General features: G+C 43.1%; 1 protein-coding gene across 1 annotated transcript in view; it reads right to left on the bottom strand.

Moving 5' to 3' along the window:
- GPD2 (glycerol-3-phosphate dehydrogenase 2) overlaps positions 1-18,027 on the bottom strand; it is a 152,970-nt gene extending 134,943 nt beyond the window's left edge. Inside the window, 1 exon segment of the mRNA XM_008052218.2 lies at positions 17,684-18,027. The gene's annotated coding sequence lies outside the window, so the exon portion shown is untranslated.
- Positions 18,028-18,769: the final 742 nt, after the last annotated feature.

Below are 18,769 nucleotides of genomic sequence, written 5' to 3'. Positions count from 1 at the left end.
CAATTCTTACCTTCTGTCAAACAAAAGGCTCCTCTCCCAGGGGTTACACCACCACCCTGGCTGAAAAGAAGCCCTAAGAGCACTTCGTGCTACTGGCCATCTAAGAGCAGTCAGTCCCCCAATAAGGAATTTATACTCTAACAGGCCACCATGCCTTCAGGAGATAACCTGGGCTACAGACACTCTGAGAAGGTTTCTGCTCACTCTTAACTACTAATTCAACAGAAGTTGCCACATGTTCTCCATCCAATTTCCCCCAGGACATCACCAGGACTAACTCCACCACGCTCCACAAGCCTCTTTACCTCAGTCATCACCAGAAGCAGTCTGCCCCATCTCTCACCTCCCCAGCCAGCCCTCCCTCCCTCCCACTCTGCCCTCTGGAACTCAAAATCTATCCCCAGCAAATTCCATTATAACCTCTTCTCTGAATGTTCCTTTCACCAAGCTAAACCCCGAAAACATGGAGACAGTAAGATTTAACCTCAATTTTGGAGGCTAAACCCTAATAACACTGTTTCCCCGTATTACATCAACCAGAGATTATTTAAATCTCACATTTAAGACTAGTTTCAAGGATGGCTGTACTAGTTGCTAAAATATCAAAACATCTCTAAAGTAGTTGATAAATAGCACCTTTCCTGGGACCTTCTTGTAATAAAGAGATTAAATAGTTAATGCCTAGCTTCACAAAAGGCCCCCAGGACGCTGCTCCAGATCAAAGACCTGCATCTGTGGGTTCCCATTACATATGAGTTGTTAAATATTTTGAGTAACATCCTTGTTCATACCCCAAAAATCCTCCAATCTGGAGGTGGTTTAAGTGTCTCTCCAGTTCAACTTCCAATTTCTCCTCTATCTTCTTTCAAAAATCTTACCTGTTGGAAGTTCATGCCATTAGACTTTACCACGCATTATCCTTTCTTGCTGTCCCCTACCCACCTACTGCTGTTTTCTCCTCATTCACTGGTGACCTCAGCACTTAGCTATTTTCTCTTCCAAACTCATCTATCTTCATGCTTCCTGTCTTCTACAACTACTTGGAGGTTCCAATTCCTCATTCATTTCACCTCTGATAATCTTTTTTTTAACCCTACATCAGTCATCCACTCTCATTGCTATAAACTCTGATTTAGGCATCAGGATTATTTATATCACCTCTTCTTTTTTTTCTTTTTTTTTTTTTTTGTGGAGACATGGTCTCACTACTTGTCCAGACTGGTCTCGAACTCCAGCCCTCAAGCAATCCTCCTGTCTCAGTCTCTCAAAGTGCTAGGATTACAGATATGAAGCAACATGCTCAACCCTATTTTACCAACGCTTGAGACTTCAGTTTCAAGTACGCCACACTGTGAATACCGCCTTCTCTGTCTTCAGCTTATCTATTGTACTCTAGTATTTCCATTCCAACACCTTGGCACTTTCTGATTCATCAATCCATTGACCCTACTATTTGTCTATCAGTCACTTGTCTTCCTGCCAAGTTTAGAATAAAGGTCCATCATTATAATTCCTCCCTTGCAAGCACCCTTAACTCCCTTGTACTTCTCTTCCTGCTTCTCTCTTCTCTGCCTGACAAATTCCCAAAATGGGTTAAGCCTAACTATCTGCCTGGTCCACACCTCCACCCAAACAGCTGAAGAAACTGGCCTCAATTTAAATTCATGGCTGCAAATTGCTAGTGACCAACAATCCTACTACATTTCCCTGGAATGTTTCAAAATACCCATTTCAGCAAGGTGCGGTGGCTCATGCCTCTAATTCCAGCACTTTGGGAGGCCAAGGCAGGAGGCTTGCTTGAGCCCAGGAGTTTGAGATCAGCCTGGACAATATAGGGAGACCTTGTGTCTAGGAAAAAAAAAAAATCAAAAAATTAGGCAAGCCTCATGGCATGCACATGTAATCCCAGCTACTCAAGAGGCTGAAGCTGAAGGATTGCCTAAACCCAAGAGATCGTGGCTGCGGTGAGTGGCGATCATACCACTGCACTTCAGTCTGGGCAACAGACTGAGACCCCAACTCAAAAAAATTTAAAAATAGCCTTTTAAAATATCTCTTCTGAAACCTATTTCACCTCTTCCCATTTCAGTATCATCACCCTTCACTGGGAAAGTAGAAGGAATCAGGTAAGAACTCCACCTTCCCCCACCCAAACCATGACCAACAAGCAATCTTTGTACCTGCTCTCTCAGTAGTCTCTCCTCTTACAAAAAATAATGTCTAGTAAAGACCAGCCCCTTCATCTATGCCCTAGATCTCCTCTCTTCTTGGATCTTCAGAAATTTTACTCCTACAATTACCCATCACTCCTGCCATCATCTGCTCCTCTCCTCTACTGAATCACTCAGTCAGCATAGAAATTCACCATTATCCCTTGGTTCTAACAAACCCTCCCTTGACGAATATCCTCTTCCAAGAACTCCTCAATTTCTCTGCTTCCCTTCATAACAAAACTTCTTGAAAGAGTTGTGTGTAAGCACTGTCTCCACTTGCACAACTCAATCCGATAATCATTTGCTCCAGCCTTTCTCCTTAAACTACAAGTTAGATTGTCAAAACCACAAATGAACTCTTTCACCAAATGCAAGCTTTATAAGTGACATAGTAGAACCATCTCCTTTTTAAAACATCTTGAACTCTTGGCTTCAGAGATTCAATGCTTTCCTGCTTTCCTTCCTATCCCACTGGCAACTCTTCCTTCTCTACTATATAATAGTTGCTACCATGACCTTTTTCTCTATATATACATTATCTCCAGGTCACACCATACTGTATCAAACACAACCTATATGCAAATAATTCCTAATTATGTATCCTCAACCAAAACTCCTCTCAGAATCTCTAAACTCCATTCATCCAATTATCTAAACGACATCTCCAAAGGAATGTCTAGCAAGCACTTCAGACTTAGAGCCAAAACAGAAACTCTATCATACATCAAGCCTGCTTCTCTCTCAGCTCTCTCCTTCTCAGTAAATGGTCCAGCTGTTCAAGTAAAAAATGCAAAACTTTGTTTTGATTCTTTTTTCTTCCTGTCAAATAATCTATCAGCAAGTTCATTCAATTAACTTCATCTACAAAACCTAGCCTAAATTCATCCACTTCTTTCTATCATTAATACAATAGCTGTCATACAATTATATTTTCTCAGTTGGGCAATTAAAACAGATTCCTAACCGAAGTTCTACTCTAATTTTTCTTCCCCCATTTGCCATATTCCTGTCTACTTTTAGCAGCCAGAGCAGTCTTTGATAGTATGCATTTCAGTGGAAGCAATATCGCCCTCTGTTAGTTTGTGAAATTATATATAATATATATTACAATTGCTTGAAGCACTCAAAATCTCAGCCCTACCCATCAAAGGCTTATTTTTTAGTATTTAAGCAGTACTCACTTGTTAGGGAGAAATTAAGTTTTTAATTAATTAATTTTAATTTAATTTTTTCATGCTGAAAAGTTACAATGAAAAACAAATTGAGAAAAACTGCTTTATAGCAAATTTACATCACTTCACTCTCCTGCACATAAACCTCTAATGCCTTCTATCACCCTAGAATGAAATCTAAACATCTTACCTTGGATTATAAACCCATATGAGATCTGGCCCTTGCTATTTTTAAAGCTCCTCTTGGATATTATAGTGGTTCCCAAAAGATATCCTCATCCTAATCTCTGGAACTTGTGAGGATTTTCTTATATGGAAAAAAAGAAAGTTACAAATGTTTAGATTAAATTAAGAATCTTAAAATGAAAGGATTAACCTGAAAGGATTAACCTGTATTGCTGAGGTGAACCCAAAATGCAATTACTTTATATTCTTATAAGAAAGAGGCAGAGGGAGATTTGATACATACAGAAGAAGGGAAGGCAATATGACCATAGAAGCAAAGACTGAAGTGATGCAGCCATAAACTAAGGAATGCCAGAAGCCACCAGAACCTAAAAGAGAAAAAGAACAAATTCTCTAGAGCCTCAAGAGGGGGGGTGTGGCCTGTTTACACCTTGATTTTGGCACAAATGAAATTGACTTCAGATTTCTGGCCTCCTGAACTATGAACGAATAAATTTCTGTTGCTTTAAGCTGCCAAGTTTGTGGCAACTTGTTACAGCAGTCACAGAGCACTAATATAGATACCTCTTACCATTACCCACTAAGTTCCAGGTTTATCACTTCCTGCTGTCTGTCAAATCAGATGACTATTATGATTCTCATACCAACTGTCTCCTCTGCCTGTAACGTTCTGTTCCTCACCTTTTAACAGCAAGCTCCTTCTGGTTATTCAGGACTCAGCTTGGATGTCAACTCCTCAGAGAGGCCTTCCCCAGTGAACCAAATCCAAAATAATCAAACAGCTGTCAACATCTCATATGTCTCTTCTTTATTTGCTATTATTTATTTCCCCCCACTAGAATATAAACTCTACAAGAGCAGAAATGCTTCTGTTTTGTATACCACTACTATCTTAAGTTGTAGAAAAATTCCTGGCATATATCAGGTGATTGATAAGCCTAATGAATGAATGGATAATGTAGGTGGTAAGAGAAAAAAAAAATGGTGCTCTTCAGTGACAAAAGAAACAGCATGGGGGAGAAGGAGGAAGAAACATTGAGTCCTGTCCCAACTATGGAATATACAAGTGGAAATGTCTGAGCTCAGGGAAGAGGTGTAGCTGAGAATATTGATTAGGGATTTATTGAAATGAGGGCTATTAATAAACTCAGTGCAAAGAGTTCAACAGAGAGAAGTAAACTAAAAACAAGCCCAGGGAATTCTAGTATCAAGGGAAAGAGCCTGCAAAGAGCTCCATAAGTCATCCAAGAGAAGAACAAGGTGTCACAGGAGCCTAGTGAAAACTCAATTTCACAGAGAAGGGAATGAGCAAAATTACAGAGATTTTTAAGTGATAAAATCCAACTGGGTTGCCAGTCAGGAGGACACCAACATCATAAAAAGAACAAATCCACCTGAGGTTGAAGCCAGATTCCCAATAGTTGTGGAATGAATATAAGGAGAAGTAGAAAAATAATGTATAAGATGTACTTGGAGGAAGAACAGCATGGAGGAGACAATGAGCATGTAGTGAGAGGGGAGTACGGGGTGAAGGGACAGTGCTGGTTAATGGTCTTGTTAGTTTCTGTGATGAGCGGATCCTGAGCATTCTTGTAAATATTTAAAAATGAAAGTGAACATGAGGAAATTTCATAAAATAAGTGTCTGAATGGAAAGGGGATCCAGAGTATCAGGGAAAGCATCAACTTTGGATAGCCACCTCTAAGCTGGTAGTTAATGATAGAGTTGACAGATTCAGAAGCAGGGAAGATGCAGAAAGGAGCAAAATATTAAGAGTTGACATAACATCTCTAGTTTCTAAGTATCTTAGGCTATAAGGAACCCGTGAAGAGAAAGTTAACTCCTTACCAAAAATCCATATTCTCTTCTTCCTGGACTCCCAGCTAGACTACATGTACCATTTATTTCCCTTGCAGATAAGTGTCACAACACAATAGATTTCCGTTCAACAGTGTATGAGCAAAACTGATACATACATTCATTTTTAAGACTAAGCGTTTAGAAAGTAGATATGCTGCCAGGCACGGCGGCTCACGCCTATAATTCCAGCACTTTGGGAGGACGAGGTGAGAGGACTGCCTGAGCCCACAGGTTCGAGACCAGCCTGGGAAATTTGGTGAGACCTCATCTCTACAATAAATTCACACACACACAAAAAAAATTAGCTAGGTGAGGTGATGCATACCTGTAGTTCCAGCTACCTGGAAGGATCACCTGAGCCCAGTAGGTTGAGGCTGCAGTGACCAGGAGCGGCCACTGCACTCCAGTCTGGGCGACAGAGTGAGACTCCAACTAAAAAAAAAAAAAAAAAAAGAAAGAAAAGGATTGACAGTGGTGGAAAACTATGGGGGGGACAGAGGGGAAGGGAGGTGGGATTAACGGCAGTCAATATCTGTCTGGGGACGGGGAGACACTCCTTATCAACAAGGGTGCCTGAACGAAGCATATTTGTATACCTAACCCTTAACTGTACCCCACAATATTAAAATAAAAAATATTGATTTAAAAATAAATAAATAAATAAGAAAAAGGTGTAATCTAAAAACAGGTAAAAGAATTGCCTCATGGTTAAAGTTGGAGAACATAAATTTATGTGTACTTCCAATTTGCATGATTGCTTTCATTTTTCCCAGTAGCAAAAAAAAAAGCAGACTGCTACCAAGATGCAGATTTTCATATCCAATAAGCCTAATAAAATTTTAGCCAAACATAGTAGCTCATGCCAAAAATACTAGGAGGCCAAGGTAGGAGTATCGCTTAAGGCCAGGAGTTTAAAACCAGCCTGGCCACATAGTGACACCCTATCTCCACAAAATATTTTTTAATCAATTGGGTTTGGTGGTGTGCACCTATTGCCCCAGCTATTCCGGAAGCTGGGGCAGGAGGATTGTTTGAGACCAGGAGTTCAAAGCTGCAGCGAGCAGTGATCACACCACTGCACTATGGCCTGTGTGACAGAGCAAGACCCTGTCACAAAAAAAAAAAAAAAAAAAAGAAAGTCTAAGGAAATGTTGGCTGTGCACAGTGACTCACACCTATAATCCCAGCACTTTGGGAGACTGAGGAGAGAGGATTGCCTAAGCCCACAGGGTTCAAGACCAGCCTGGGCAACTTGACAAGATCTCATCTCTACAATAAACCAAAAAATTAGCCAGGCATGGTGACCCATGCCTATAGTTCCAGCTACTTGGAAGGCTGAGGCAGAAGGATCACCTGAGCCCAGCAGGTCAGGGCTGCGGTGGCCATGAGCGTGCTACTGCACTCCAGCCTGGGCAACAGAGTGAGACTCCAACTCAAGAAAAAGAAAGAAAGAAAAGAAAATATTAACAATGTCATGAGCTTCTAGAAGTTGAAGCAAGAAATATTGCTTCAGACAGGCATGCTGTGCCGCATGTTCAACTGTATGAACAAGTTCAGCATCACTGGTGGAAACTGGTAAAGCACAAGGTAACATGTTAGGAAGTATAACTGTTCAAAGGCAAGTGTTCAATGAGCTGAGCTGTGAAATCCAAAGTAGCAAAAATCAGGAAATACATTACAGAAATAGGAACAGGATTATCTCTTGATTCTATTATTTCTTTACACAATTTTCAACAAAGTTTGTGCCAGAACAGAAAATAACTACGTATGTGGCACTGAGTGAGTCACTTAACTGCTCTGGGTCTGTTTGCTCACTGATAAGGCAGGGTTCATCTTATGTATAAAATAATACACACAAAGTGCTCAGTCTAGAAAACGGCAGTTGTTCAATAAAGACTTATCTCTATTGTTTATTATTAATAAGAAAAAGATAGAGCCAGGTTAAATTTCTAAGCTCTTTCCTATTTTAAAATTATCCAAATAGACACACATACACACACACACACACACATTTTTTTTTTGGTCACTCTGTCGCCCAGTCTGGAGTTCAGTGGCATGCTCAGGCTACCGCAGCCTCGAACTGCCGGGCTCAGGTGCTCCTTCCACCTCAGCCTTCCAAGTAGCTGGAACTACAGGACACACCACCACACCTGGTTAATTTTTTTATTTATTGTAGAGATGAGGTCTTACTAAGTTGTCCAGGCCAGTCTCGAACCACTGGACTCAGGCAATCCTCTCACCTCAGCCTCCCAAAGTGCTGGGATTACAGGCTTGAGCCACCAGGCCCAACTCAATCTATATTTTTTAGGAAAGTATCCCAACTACTTGATAGTGAGCTGGGATGAGGGGAAGGAGACTAGAAACACAATGAAAGAAAAAAGTGAATATCTACTTGTTATGATGAATCCTATGAGCATAATCCTGGAGGGAGATATGAGGAAGGCAGTCTCCTCTCGATGTAAATGCTACACCTGGTGGGGGCTGGGAGAAAGGTAACCCCAAACTCCAGGCAATTAGAGGAAGAGTTAGGCCAGGGTCCAGAGGTACACAGAACCCACAGGCCAAAACTGGCTTTCTCTTAGGCAGAAAAAAAAAGACAAACATTTTATGCTTTTAAAAAATGTTAAATTCCTACAGTCCAGTCACCTCATTTTACAGAGGAAAAAAGTGAAAGGTGCAGAGACTGGTCAAAGCAACAATTAAGTGGCTACAAGGTGATACATAGCCTTCAGGGATGCTCAGAAGTAAGCAGCTACCGAAAGTCGCCTTCAACCTACACTACACAAATAGTCTTCAAAGTTTTGTCAGCCCTTACAATCCAGCCACCTTTGATCAGGATGACAAGGTAACTTTTATCATTCATCTTGTTATGAATTCTTTTTCCAGATTCTTTCTTAAGAGACTGGATTAGGGAGGTATGTAGGGGAGAAGGGAGAAATTTAGAGAAGGGAGTCCTAGGAGTCCTGACAGAGGTGCTAAATCCTCAGGGACACGAGGTGACCTCGTTTGTAGATGCTTCCACTGATGGTCTTCAGGAATTTACTTTATATTGTCCCTTCCCTCTCCTATATGTTCTTAAAATATTAAAACTGCCAAACATGTAGAGAAAAAAGAGAGGCCTAAAAAAAGACAAAGCTTTAAATATCCAGTTGAATTCATTATCTGAAATACACCTGCCTGTGTGTATGTGCTGTTCAACCACACCCAACCCATTCTTTTCACTCATTTATTGAATAATTAAGGGGTGAGTGGGTTATGGAGCAATCATTCATGCACACCTATTAACTAAGCGCCACACAAATGGAAGGCACTTGGATTAGGCATGTGAGGTCTATAAAATTGTGTAAGATCCAACCCTGTTCTGCATGATTGGCTGCAGGAAAGGAAATGATGCATGTTTTCAAATAATTACAGTACATCAAAGTCTGTAAAGGACTTATGAATGGCATAAAAAGAGTAGCTGAAGGATTTAGAAAATGTACAAGACACTTCTGACAGAGGCTATGAGGGAAAAACCTCATGAAATTGGTGACCAGTGGACAGGGCTTTCAGGATTGGTAGGATCTCAAAACAGTGAAGTAGAAGGCAGAGCTTTAGCATATGGTAGCAGTAGAAATAAGACAGAGTTAGGGAATTCCGATTAGTCCAATTTGGTTGAATCCAGAGAAGATAAGGGCAGAAACTCAATACTGGGCCAAGTACTGTGGACTGAGAGGTCCACAAATTCCAAATCAAATATTTGAAACTTGATCCAATAGGACAGAGTGATCCACGGAAGGGTGGAACAGAGAGTGGCATGATCAAAGCAGTTCTGGCATCACCACAATGAAACAAAACATCCTTTCTTTATTCAGTCTAACTAAAAAGAAAACAACTTTTGAGAACAATACTCTGAACTGTATTTGTTCATCACTTTTGAAGTACATTTAGATGCTTATTGTATGTTCTTGAAATAATGGCATAAAATATTGACCAAAATGTGTCTAACATGTTTACCTTGAACATAAACTTTTGTTCCTCATATGTTTGTTACCATCTAATGTTTCTACCTAGCCTGAGTGGTCACCAGCAAATATAAAGTAAGTAATAAAACATTCTTTTCTTTTTTTTTGAGTTGGAGTCTCACTCTGTCGCCGGTGTACTCACAGCCACCACAGCCTCAACCTGCTGGGCTCAGTCAACCCTTTCTTCTCAGCCTTCCAAGTAGCTAGAACTACAGGCGTGCATCACCACACCTAGTTAGTTTATTTATTTATTTATTTATTTATTTATTTATTTATTTTTATTGTAGAAATGAAGTCTCATCAAGTCACCCAGGCTGGTCTCAAAACCGTGGAATCAGGCAATCCTCTCACCTCAGCCTCCCAAAGTGCTGGGATTATAGGCGTGAGCCACTGCGCCCGGCCATAATAAAACATTCTAAGCACGTCACTCCATTGTTACCAAGCCATACTCAAAGCCCATCTCATTTGACAGGAGCAGGTTATAGAAATATCATTTTTTGAAAATAGTCTCTCTCTTATAGAGTATGGAGTTTGTGTTTGCCTCTATAGTAAACCCTTTATTGAAGGACACATGGATAATCAAATACGAGATTCCACAAAGAACATTCCACTATTCAAAAATATAAGGATTGCCTTCAAAAATCTAAATTAAACAGTCACTATTTTTAAAGTACCCACAATCTGACAATATCTCAGTTAAAAAACACAGTATATGAGTAATTATTGTGCCCAAATAATGACGTAATGTCTCCAAATAATGTCTTCAAGCTTTGTTAATACATAGTTAAAGTAAGGTCTGCTAGCTTACACCTATAATCCCATGACTGCTGGGGCAGTCACTTGAGGCCAAGAGTTCAATCCTTGGCAACAAAGCAAGGCCCTATCTTTACAAAAACCAAGAGAATTAGCAGGACATGGTAGCACAGGCCTATAGTTCCAGATACCAGGGAGGCTGAGGTGGGAAGACCGCTGAAACCCAGTAGCCAAAGGCTTTAGTGAGCCATAATTGTACCACTGCACTCCACCCTCTGCAACAAAGTGAGACCCCGTCTCTAAAACAAACAAATAAATAAAATACATATATAAAGAAAAAACAGTCCTCTGCTCACAACACTTCTGACACCAAAGATGTGGGTTTTCCACACCAGGCAATTCTCTGATTATCTGGGGATACTGAGTGTCCTACAATTACATTCAATTCTGACACCAACTAGCCAGAGTTAGTGGAGAGCCCACATGTTAAGGGCTCAGTCACACAAAACTGCCCCCCACTTCAGCTGCCAGCTGAAAATAGTGGGTCCCAGGTTATCCACACTTCTGTCAGATTTGTCAACAAATTAGGAGTACCCAAAATCTCCTCCTTGAATTTGCTCTCATGAGGCATAGAAACTCAGGGAAGCACTTTATTTACATCTACCAGGTTTTTTTCCAAAGGATATTATAAAGAATACAAATGTACAGCCTGATGAAGGGTACATAGTGCAAGGCAAGGGGGAAGGACACAGAGCTCCATGCCTTCTCTGGGCACACCTCCCTTCTGGCACTCCCATTATTCACCAACTCAGAAGCTTTCAGAAATTCAGAGTTTTTATGAAGGTTCCATTATGTAGGCATAACTGATCAAATCATTGGCCTCTGGTGACTGACTTGTTTTTTTTTTTTTCTTTTTTTTTGAGTTGGAGTCTCACTCTGTCACCCAGACTGGAGTGCAGTGGCCGCTCCCGGCCACCGCAGCCTCGACCTGCTGGGCTCCGCAATCCTTCCACTTCAGCCTTCCAAGTAGCTGGAACTACAGGCGCGCGCTACCATACCCGGCTGATTTTTGATTTATTGTAGAGATGAGGTCTCGCCAAGTTGCCCAGGCGGGTCTCGAACCCGCAGACTCAGGCAATCCACTCACCTCAGCCTCCCAAGGCACGGGATTACAGGCTGAGCCACGGCGCCTGGCCAACTTGATTTTCAACCGCCAACTTGATTTTCAACCTTCGTTCCTCCCCAGAGGTCTGGGGAGGGGCTGAATGTTCCAACCCTCTAATCACACTTAGATGGTTCCTCTGGCAACCGGCCCCCAAGACCATCCTGATGATATTTGAGAATCCTCTATCGTCTCATCAGTATACAAAAAGACACTCATCACTCCAGACTCCAAGGGACTTAGAACTTCTTGAATAAGGAACTGGGGATGAATACATTTCTTATATAACAATATCACAATATCTCATTAAATTAGTTAAGAGGGAAACATCTTCTATTAACCAATTTTTCCCCACGAATTTTGCGACAGCTTGACCTAAATATATCAGAAACCATGTTTTTGCTACATAAATCAGAAATTTGATTCTGAAAGAATCAACATAAAATTCTCAGCTGAAAAATGAAAAACAAGAACACAGACATGATATAAGAAGAAATACACAACCCAAAGAACTAATAAGGACTTCCAAAAAAAGAAGAAAATCCTAGAAACCAAGCACCAAAAAAAGAACAAACTATGGTCACAATGTTCACAATCAGGTCAGGACCCAAATTAGAATTCTGGACAAACTCTGACCACAATCAATATCTAAACTTCCTTTCAGGTATTCAAACCATCAATATCTCTTGCTTTCTTTTCTTAAATGTTCCAAACAGGCGCGGTGGCTCACGCCTATAATCCCAGCACTTAGGGAGGCCAAGGTGAGAGGGTTGCTTGAGCCCAGGGGTTCGAGACCAGCCTGAGCAACTTGGCGAGACTTCATCCTACAATAAATCAAAAAATTAGCCAGGCATGGTGGCATGTGCCTGTAGCTCCAGCTACTTGGAAGGCTAAGGCGGAAGGAACACCTGAGACCAGTAGGTTGAGGCTGCGGTGGCCGTGAGCATGCCACTGCACTCCAGTCTGGGCGACAGAGTGAGACTCCAACTCAAAAAATAAATAAGTAAATGAATGATTGAATTTTTCTGAGATCAATCCCTGACCATATATTACAGGAAAAGGTCTATTCTAGAGTTGTTAGAGATTTCCTGGCTTGCAGCCTACTGGCCCTTATCTTTTTCGCTTGGAGTTGAATTTGATGCCATCTCCCTCTTAAATTTATTTCATACATCATGCCAGAAATTCTAAAACAAGAAAATATAAAACATAATTTTTATTTATTTATGTATTTATTTTTGAGGCAGGGTCTCACTCTTTTTTTTTTTTTTTTTTTTTGAGTCAAAGTCTCACTCTGTCACCCAGGCTAGAGAGCTAATTTTTTGATTTATTGTAAAGATGAGGTCTCGCCAAGTTGCCCAGGCTGGTCTTGAACCCATGAGTACGGGCAATCCTCTCACCTCGGCCTCCCAAAGTGCTGGGATTACAGGAGTGAGCCACCATGTCTGGCCTAATTGTTTTGTTTTGTTTTTTGAGTTGGAGTCTCACTCTGTCACCCAAGCTAGAGCGCAGTGGTGTGCTCATGGCCACCGCAGCCTCAACCTGCTGGGCTCAGGCAACTCTTTCTCCTCAGCCTTCCAAGTAGCTAGAACTATAGGCTCGTACCACCAAACCTAGTTTTGTTTTTTTGTTTGTTTGTTTGTTTGTTTTGAGTTGGAGTCTCACTCTGTCGCCCAGACTGGAGTGCAGTGGCCGCTCCCGGCCACCGCAGCCTCGGACCTGCTGGGCTCCGGCGATCCTTCCGAGTAGCCGGAATTACAGGCATGCACTACCACACCCGGCTGATTTTTTTATTTACTGTAGAGATGAGGTCTCGCTGCCCAGGCAGGTCTCGAACCCATGGGCTCAGGCAATCCACTCATCTCAGCCTCCCAAAGGCACGGGATTACAGGCTGAGCCACCGAGCCCGGCTGTTTTGCTTTTTATTGTAGAGAGGAGGCCTCACCAAGTTGCCCAAGCTGGTCTTGAACCCATGGGTTCAAGCAATCCTCTTACCTCAGCCTCCCAAAGTGCTGAGATTATAGGCTTGCGCCACTGTACCCAGTCAAACCACACCCTTTATCAGTTTCTTCTTCTAACACATCACTTCCAAGTTTTCTTTTTATCGCAAATGTGGTAAGATATGATGAAACTATGTAAGTATTTTGATGAGCAACTATAACCTACTTTAATAATATCTTCTTAGTGTATTTCCATTCAGTCCTTCTCTCCCAAAATAACAATTCTGAATTTAGCTAGTTATGGGGCAGGAGGGGGAATCCCAAACCTGATGAATAATAATATTCCCAAGATACTTCATATAAAAAGTATATCTCATCATCACAATTAGATAGAATAACAGGCAGGCTATCTGACACATTTTCAATCAAGTGTGTTAAAAGTGACAGGAATGAAGAGTTGTAACTTTTCATACCAATCCTGGGCTTTAAACTTCAGAGACATAGTGAAAACCATTACTTCATGCACATATAAAATTTTCTGAAGATTTCTCATATAATTTTCAACAGAAAGATCATTTTTGAAAATACCTGGTTAGTTGGCTCTTTCATACAATTAAGTACAAAACAGCAAACATTCTTGGAACAAAGATGATTTTTTGCTTATAGTCATCAGGAAACTTTAAGTCTCTCTCTTACCGAAGTGAGTCTCCTCATCCAACACTTTTGAGCCCATATTAAACCTCTCCCTTCAATAACCGCAAACAGTTACAGCTGACATTCTACTGCTGGCTAGATAATTATTCAAGATCTTATATATGTCTCCAGTTGTTTGTCTCCAGTAAACAAACTCTAAGCTTCTCAAAAGACGACAACAATAGGGTGGGACTGGCAGTTGAGGGAAACTGCTAGGGGAGGGAGGGGCATACCTCATCAACATGGGTACCTGCATGATCAATGTTTGTATGCCTAACCCTGAATTGTACCCCACATCTTTATAATAAATAAATAATTTTTTAAAAGAAGATAATGATATTTTTTCTTTATCTAGCATGTATTACAATATAATGCTGCACAAAACTACAGAAAACTTCATTTAAAAAGCCAAGTGTCCACATATTTGATTTCTAGTGCTCTGAAGTGTTGTTTCTGCACTTAGGACAGTCCCATGAGTCCAGGTGTTGACAAAATAAAAAGAACCAAGCTTTGGGCTGAGTGCAGTGACTCATGTCTGTAATCCGAATACTTCTGGAGGCCAAGGCGGGAGGATCGCTTGAGGCCAGGAGTTCAAAACCAGCCTGGGCAACACAGTGAGACTCTGTTCCTACTAAAAATAAATTGAAATTTTTAAAAACGAATCAGGTTTTGGAAAACCTAAGTGGAGATCATCAAAAATAAAAAGGAAAAATTAAACGATGACCTGGAAATCGCTTCCCTTCTTTAATAACCAGAACTGCCACTAATTCCCCTCTCCTCCCCCTATTCCAACACACACATTCACCAAATTAAAGGAAAAAAAGACTGAAGCTGAATTATCAAGCTAATTGTGTTATTTGCCTGGTTTTTCCTACTTGAATGTAAGAAGGAAAAATATAAGAAGGAAGCTACTTCTTTCTTATATATCTGAAGTCTACTACCCACCAAGTACATCACAGGCCATTTTTCATGTGTTATAGCATTTATCATACACATTTTGCCAATAAGAAAACTGAGGCTTAATGAGTTTCAAAAGATTACCTAAGGCCAAAGTCTGTTCCCCTCTCAACACTCAGCAGTTCAGTCATTCATTGAGAAAACATTTATGGAGTGCTTACTACAAGCTGTCACCACTCTAGGCACTAGAGATTTGAAAGCGTACAAAGCGAGCTGGGCTCAGTGGCTCAGCCTGTAATCCTGCGCTTTGGGAGGCTGAGGTGAGTGGATTGCCAGAGCCTGTGGGTTCAAGACCCACCTGGGCAACTTGGCGAGACCTCATCTCTACAATAAATCAAAAAATTAGCTGGGCGTGGTAGCGGGTGCCTGTAGTTCCAGCTACTTGGAAGGCTGAGGCAGAAGGATCGCTGGAGCCCAGCAGGTTGAGGCTGCAGTGACCAGGAGCGGCCACTGCACTCCAGTCTGGGCGACAGAGTGAGACTCTAACTCAAAAAAAAAAAAAAAAAAAGAAAGTGTACAAAGCAGACTAAGTCCAGTTCTTATAAAATGTATATTTTAGTGATAAAAGAAAACAAATAACCAAACAGGTTAATTTCAGAGTAATAAAAGTTTGCCAACATGGGTTATGCACAATAATAATCCAATATTTTAAAACATCCATAACAAGATTAAGTAGTTACAAAAAATTAAGGGGGATGGGGGAAGGGGAGAAAAACCCACTCACAACTGGTAACACTGTGGCCCTCTTGTCAATTCCTAAATCAAGTCATTGCATCTCTGAATAAGGAGAAGAAAAGGAAGCAGAGCTCTAATGCTGCTTAGAATTTCTTAATAAAGTGACTGTTAGCTATCAGAATGGACCATTGCTACAAAGTTGGTTCCCAAATCCCATATTTTATCCATTATTCACTAAAATATCGCAGCATTATTTGAAGAGTTGATTTATAAAAATCAAGAGAGTGTCGTAACTTGACATAACGCCCCGATGAGAAACTGAAGGGGGGTTTCAACATCCACAGCACAAGGTCTCCCAGCCTGCACATGGTATCCATTGGGCAATGGCATACAGCTCTCATGTGATGGCCGGCAAAGAACTATAGGATTCAGAGACCAGAGTGGTCAGTAGCTACAAAGAAGTGCCTGGCCCTCAGTGTGAGAGTTGCCAGTACCCTCCACACTCCACAAAGAAACTTCAAATCTTTTAAGCTTGGAACATATGCAAAATACAAACAGTTTTGTTTTAGCAATAAAGACTCCCTATCACTTACTAACTTCCTTTCCTCACCTATTTATACAAGTATAAGTTAACTAAATTAGCTGCTAGCTATTTCTATAGCTGCCTCCTATGATATTTATAATGTGTTGTGTGATTTGAGTTGCCCATGTCACTAACACTTTGTGAGAATTTGTGTTTGTAAATTACTTTGGAACTCTTCTGGGAGTGAATATTCCTCTGCACTAGGTGGAAGCCAGACTAGAGACCATCTGCTAAGAGCAGCACTTCATTCACCCAGCTACACCTTCCTGCCAAAGCACTCTTTGCAAATCTATTTTTGCTGGTAGAAATTACTACGTGGGGAGTGAAGGCTGCTTTAAGTTCATCAGTGTACACCTTCCATTTCCTCCTAGGACAGTCACACTCTAAGAGCTGAATTTCTCAAGGAAGCCTCAGCCCCTTCCAGAATCGTTCCCACTCTTGCTTTGGAAGGGAGCAACAATTCTTAGCAGACTAGCCAAGTCTACAAGCTAAAAGTTTGCATAAACTTTGAATGAGAAACCAACCCTCGCCCAAAACTCCTGCCACTTTACTAAGTGAAGTATACTGCAAATGCATTACACGCCGCCAGCCACCTCCAAAATGTAAACAGCGAAACCCTAGATAAGAACGAGTCCATCTTCGGTTGCTGGGGAGAAATTCTACATCTTTCCCCAGTTTCGCGCCACCGTTTACCGCCAACACCGAAGTCTCAGCAGACTCGCCCGGGTCAGAAAGAGACGGCTCCCCGCTAGGCCCCAGGGAGCGGGGAAGGGGTCTCCCGGGAAGCACACACCTGAGGCTGATCCTCACGCGCGAGGGGACAGCGGGCAGGAGCAGCGAGTTCCTCCAGCCGGGGCGGAGTCTGCCTCCCCCGGAATCAGAGACTCGGCCCGGGTGCTCGCAGCGAGGCGCGCGGGGTTGTCACTCCGGGCAGGCTGGGCGAGTGTAACCCGACGCGCCCGGCGCCGCCGCGCCCCCGCCTCCCGGCCACTTCCTCCTCCCCCTCCCGAGCCTCCTCCCTCCCGGAGGGCCGACCTCGGCGGCGAGGCCGCCGCATCCAGCCGGGACACCTCGGCCCAGGCTCCTCCGGCCCAGCGGGGAGACGCGGAAGTGGAAGCGGGAACCCCGGCCGGGGGTTGGGGGTGGAGGGCACTGCGAACCAGTGGGCGGCGAGCGAGCCAGGTTTCTGCGGCCCAATGAACGTGACCACACGGGGACACGGGTCCTGCCGGGTGGGGCTGCGCAGCGCCCGACGCAGTGGCCTTCACCCCAAGCTGCAGTTCCTGCTTTGCGCCCTGGCGGTGCCGGTCTCCAGAGCCGCCGCCCCGCCTCGCCAAGCGGCTGCGGACGGGAAATCCTTGGCTAGGCCGGGGGAAGACGGTGGCGGTTGGAGGATTTCCTGTGCCCTCCCCCATGCGGGCCGCCCTGGCTGTGTGTCTGGGCGAGGGGAGACACCCGGCCGCTTGCACGCCTGCGGGGCTGGCTTACCTGAGGACTTCTTGCCGCCCGCCCCCGGATCTGGCCTCCCCAGCTCCGCGCCTCCGGGCAGGCAGACTTCCCAGGGCCTAGAAACGCGTCTAGGAGGCGGGCGGACCCCTGGGACCCCGTCGTCAGAGCCCGATGCCCTCGCCCCAGCGCGCTCTGGAAGCGAGCCAGGCCTCCTGACCCCCCGCCTAAATGTCAGCGCGGGGACTTGCGGGGAAAACCAAGTCCAAGCACCAGGGGGTGGGATGCTGAGCACTGGTTCCTCAGGCCCAGCCTCGTGCAGGTGGGGGAGGCAGAGATCCCTGGCAGCCGAGCAGCAGGCTTCCCACTTGTACCCCCCCACCCCCAAAACCGACCCTGCCCACTGAGCATGCCCAGCTCACTTGGGACTACAAGAGCTAGGCGAGCCCAAGGGGACCCAAGGAAGGGGCAGTTTGGGTTCAAATGGACCCCACTTCTTTTAAGAACTTTTTCCCAAAGATCTCTGAGTGCTGTACTGATAAGGATTCTACTGTAGTATTGGAAAATTCCCAGGGGATAATCAGAAAGGCCTTCCAAAGGATGGCAGCCACATTCCTTTGAAGGAAAATCGCGGTGGTGTCTTTTAAAGTCCATTATTATGTGGCTTATTTTATGTCCTTAAATACCGCAGAATCTCTACACTTGGCACAGAGGAATGTTCATTAGGTCCCAACATAGTAACTTAAGGAAACCGAGCAGTCTACACTGGAACAGTGAGGTTCTCACCCTTGGATACACTAAAATTGAGGAGTGAGTGGAACGAACAATGCCAGATTTCCATCCCCAAGCCTACTGAATCAGTCTGGAGATGAGGCCTAGAATCCTTGTACTTTAAAACTGTGGCTCTCAACGTGTAGCCAGGAGTGCCCACAGCTTCAGCATCACCTGAGAACTTGATAGAAATGAACATTCTCCACTGCATTCCAGTCCACCTGTTTCATAAACCCTGGGGTTGGTGATTCTGCTGCACACAGAAGTTTGAGAACCACTGTTTAAAAACTCCCCAGGTGATTCTAATGAGCAGCCAGAAATGCAAACCCTTGTAACTGAGAAATGAAAAATAGCTGA

Source organism: Carlito syrichta, unplaced genomic scaffold (genome assembly GCF_000164805.1).
Source record: "Carlito syrichta isolate Samal-C Ts95f unplaced genomic scaffold, Tarsius_syrichta-2.0.1 Scaffold267524, whole genome shotgun sequence".
NCBI classification, from domain to species: Eukaryota; Metazoa; Chordata; class Mammalia; order Primates; family Tarsiidae; genus Carlito; species Carlito syrichta.
Note: the sequence above shows the minus strand (reverse complement) of the source record. Positions and strands in the feature narration are given on the sequence as shown.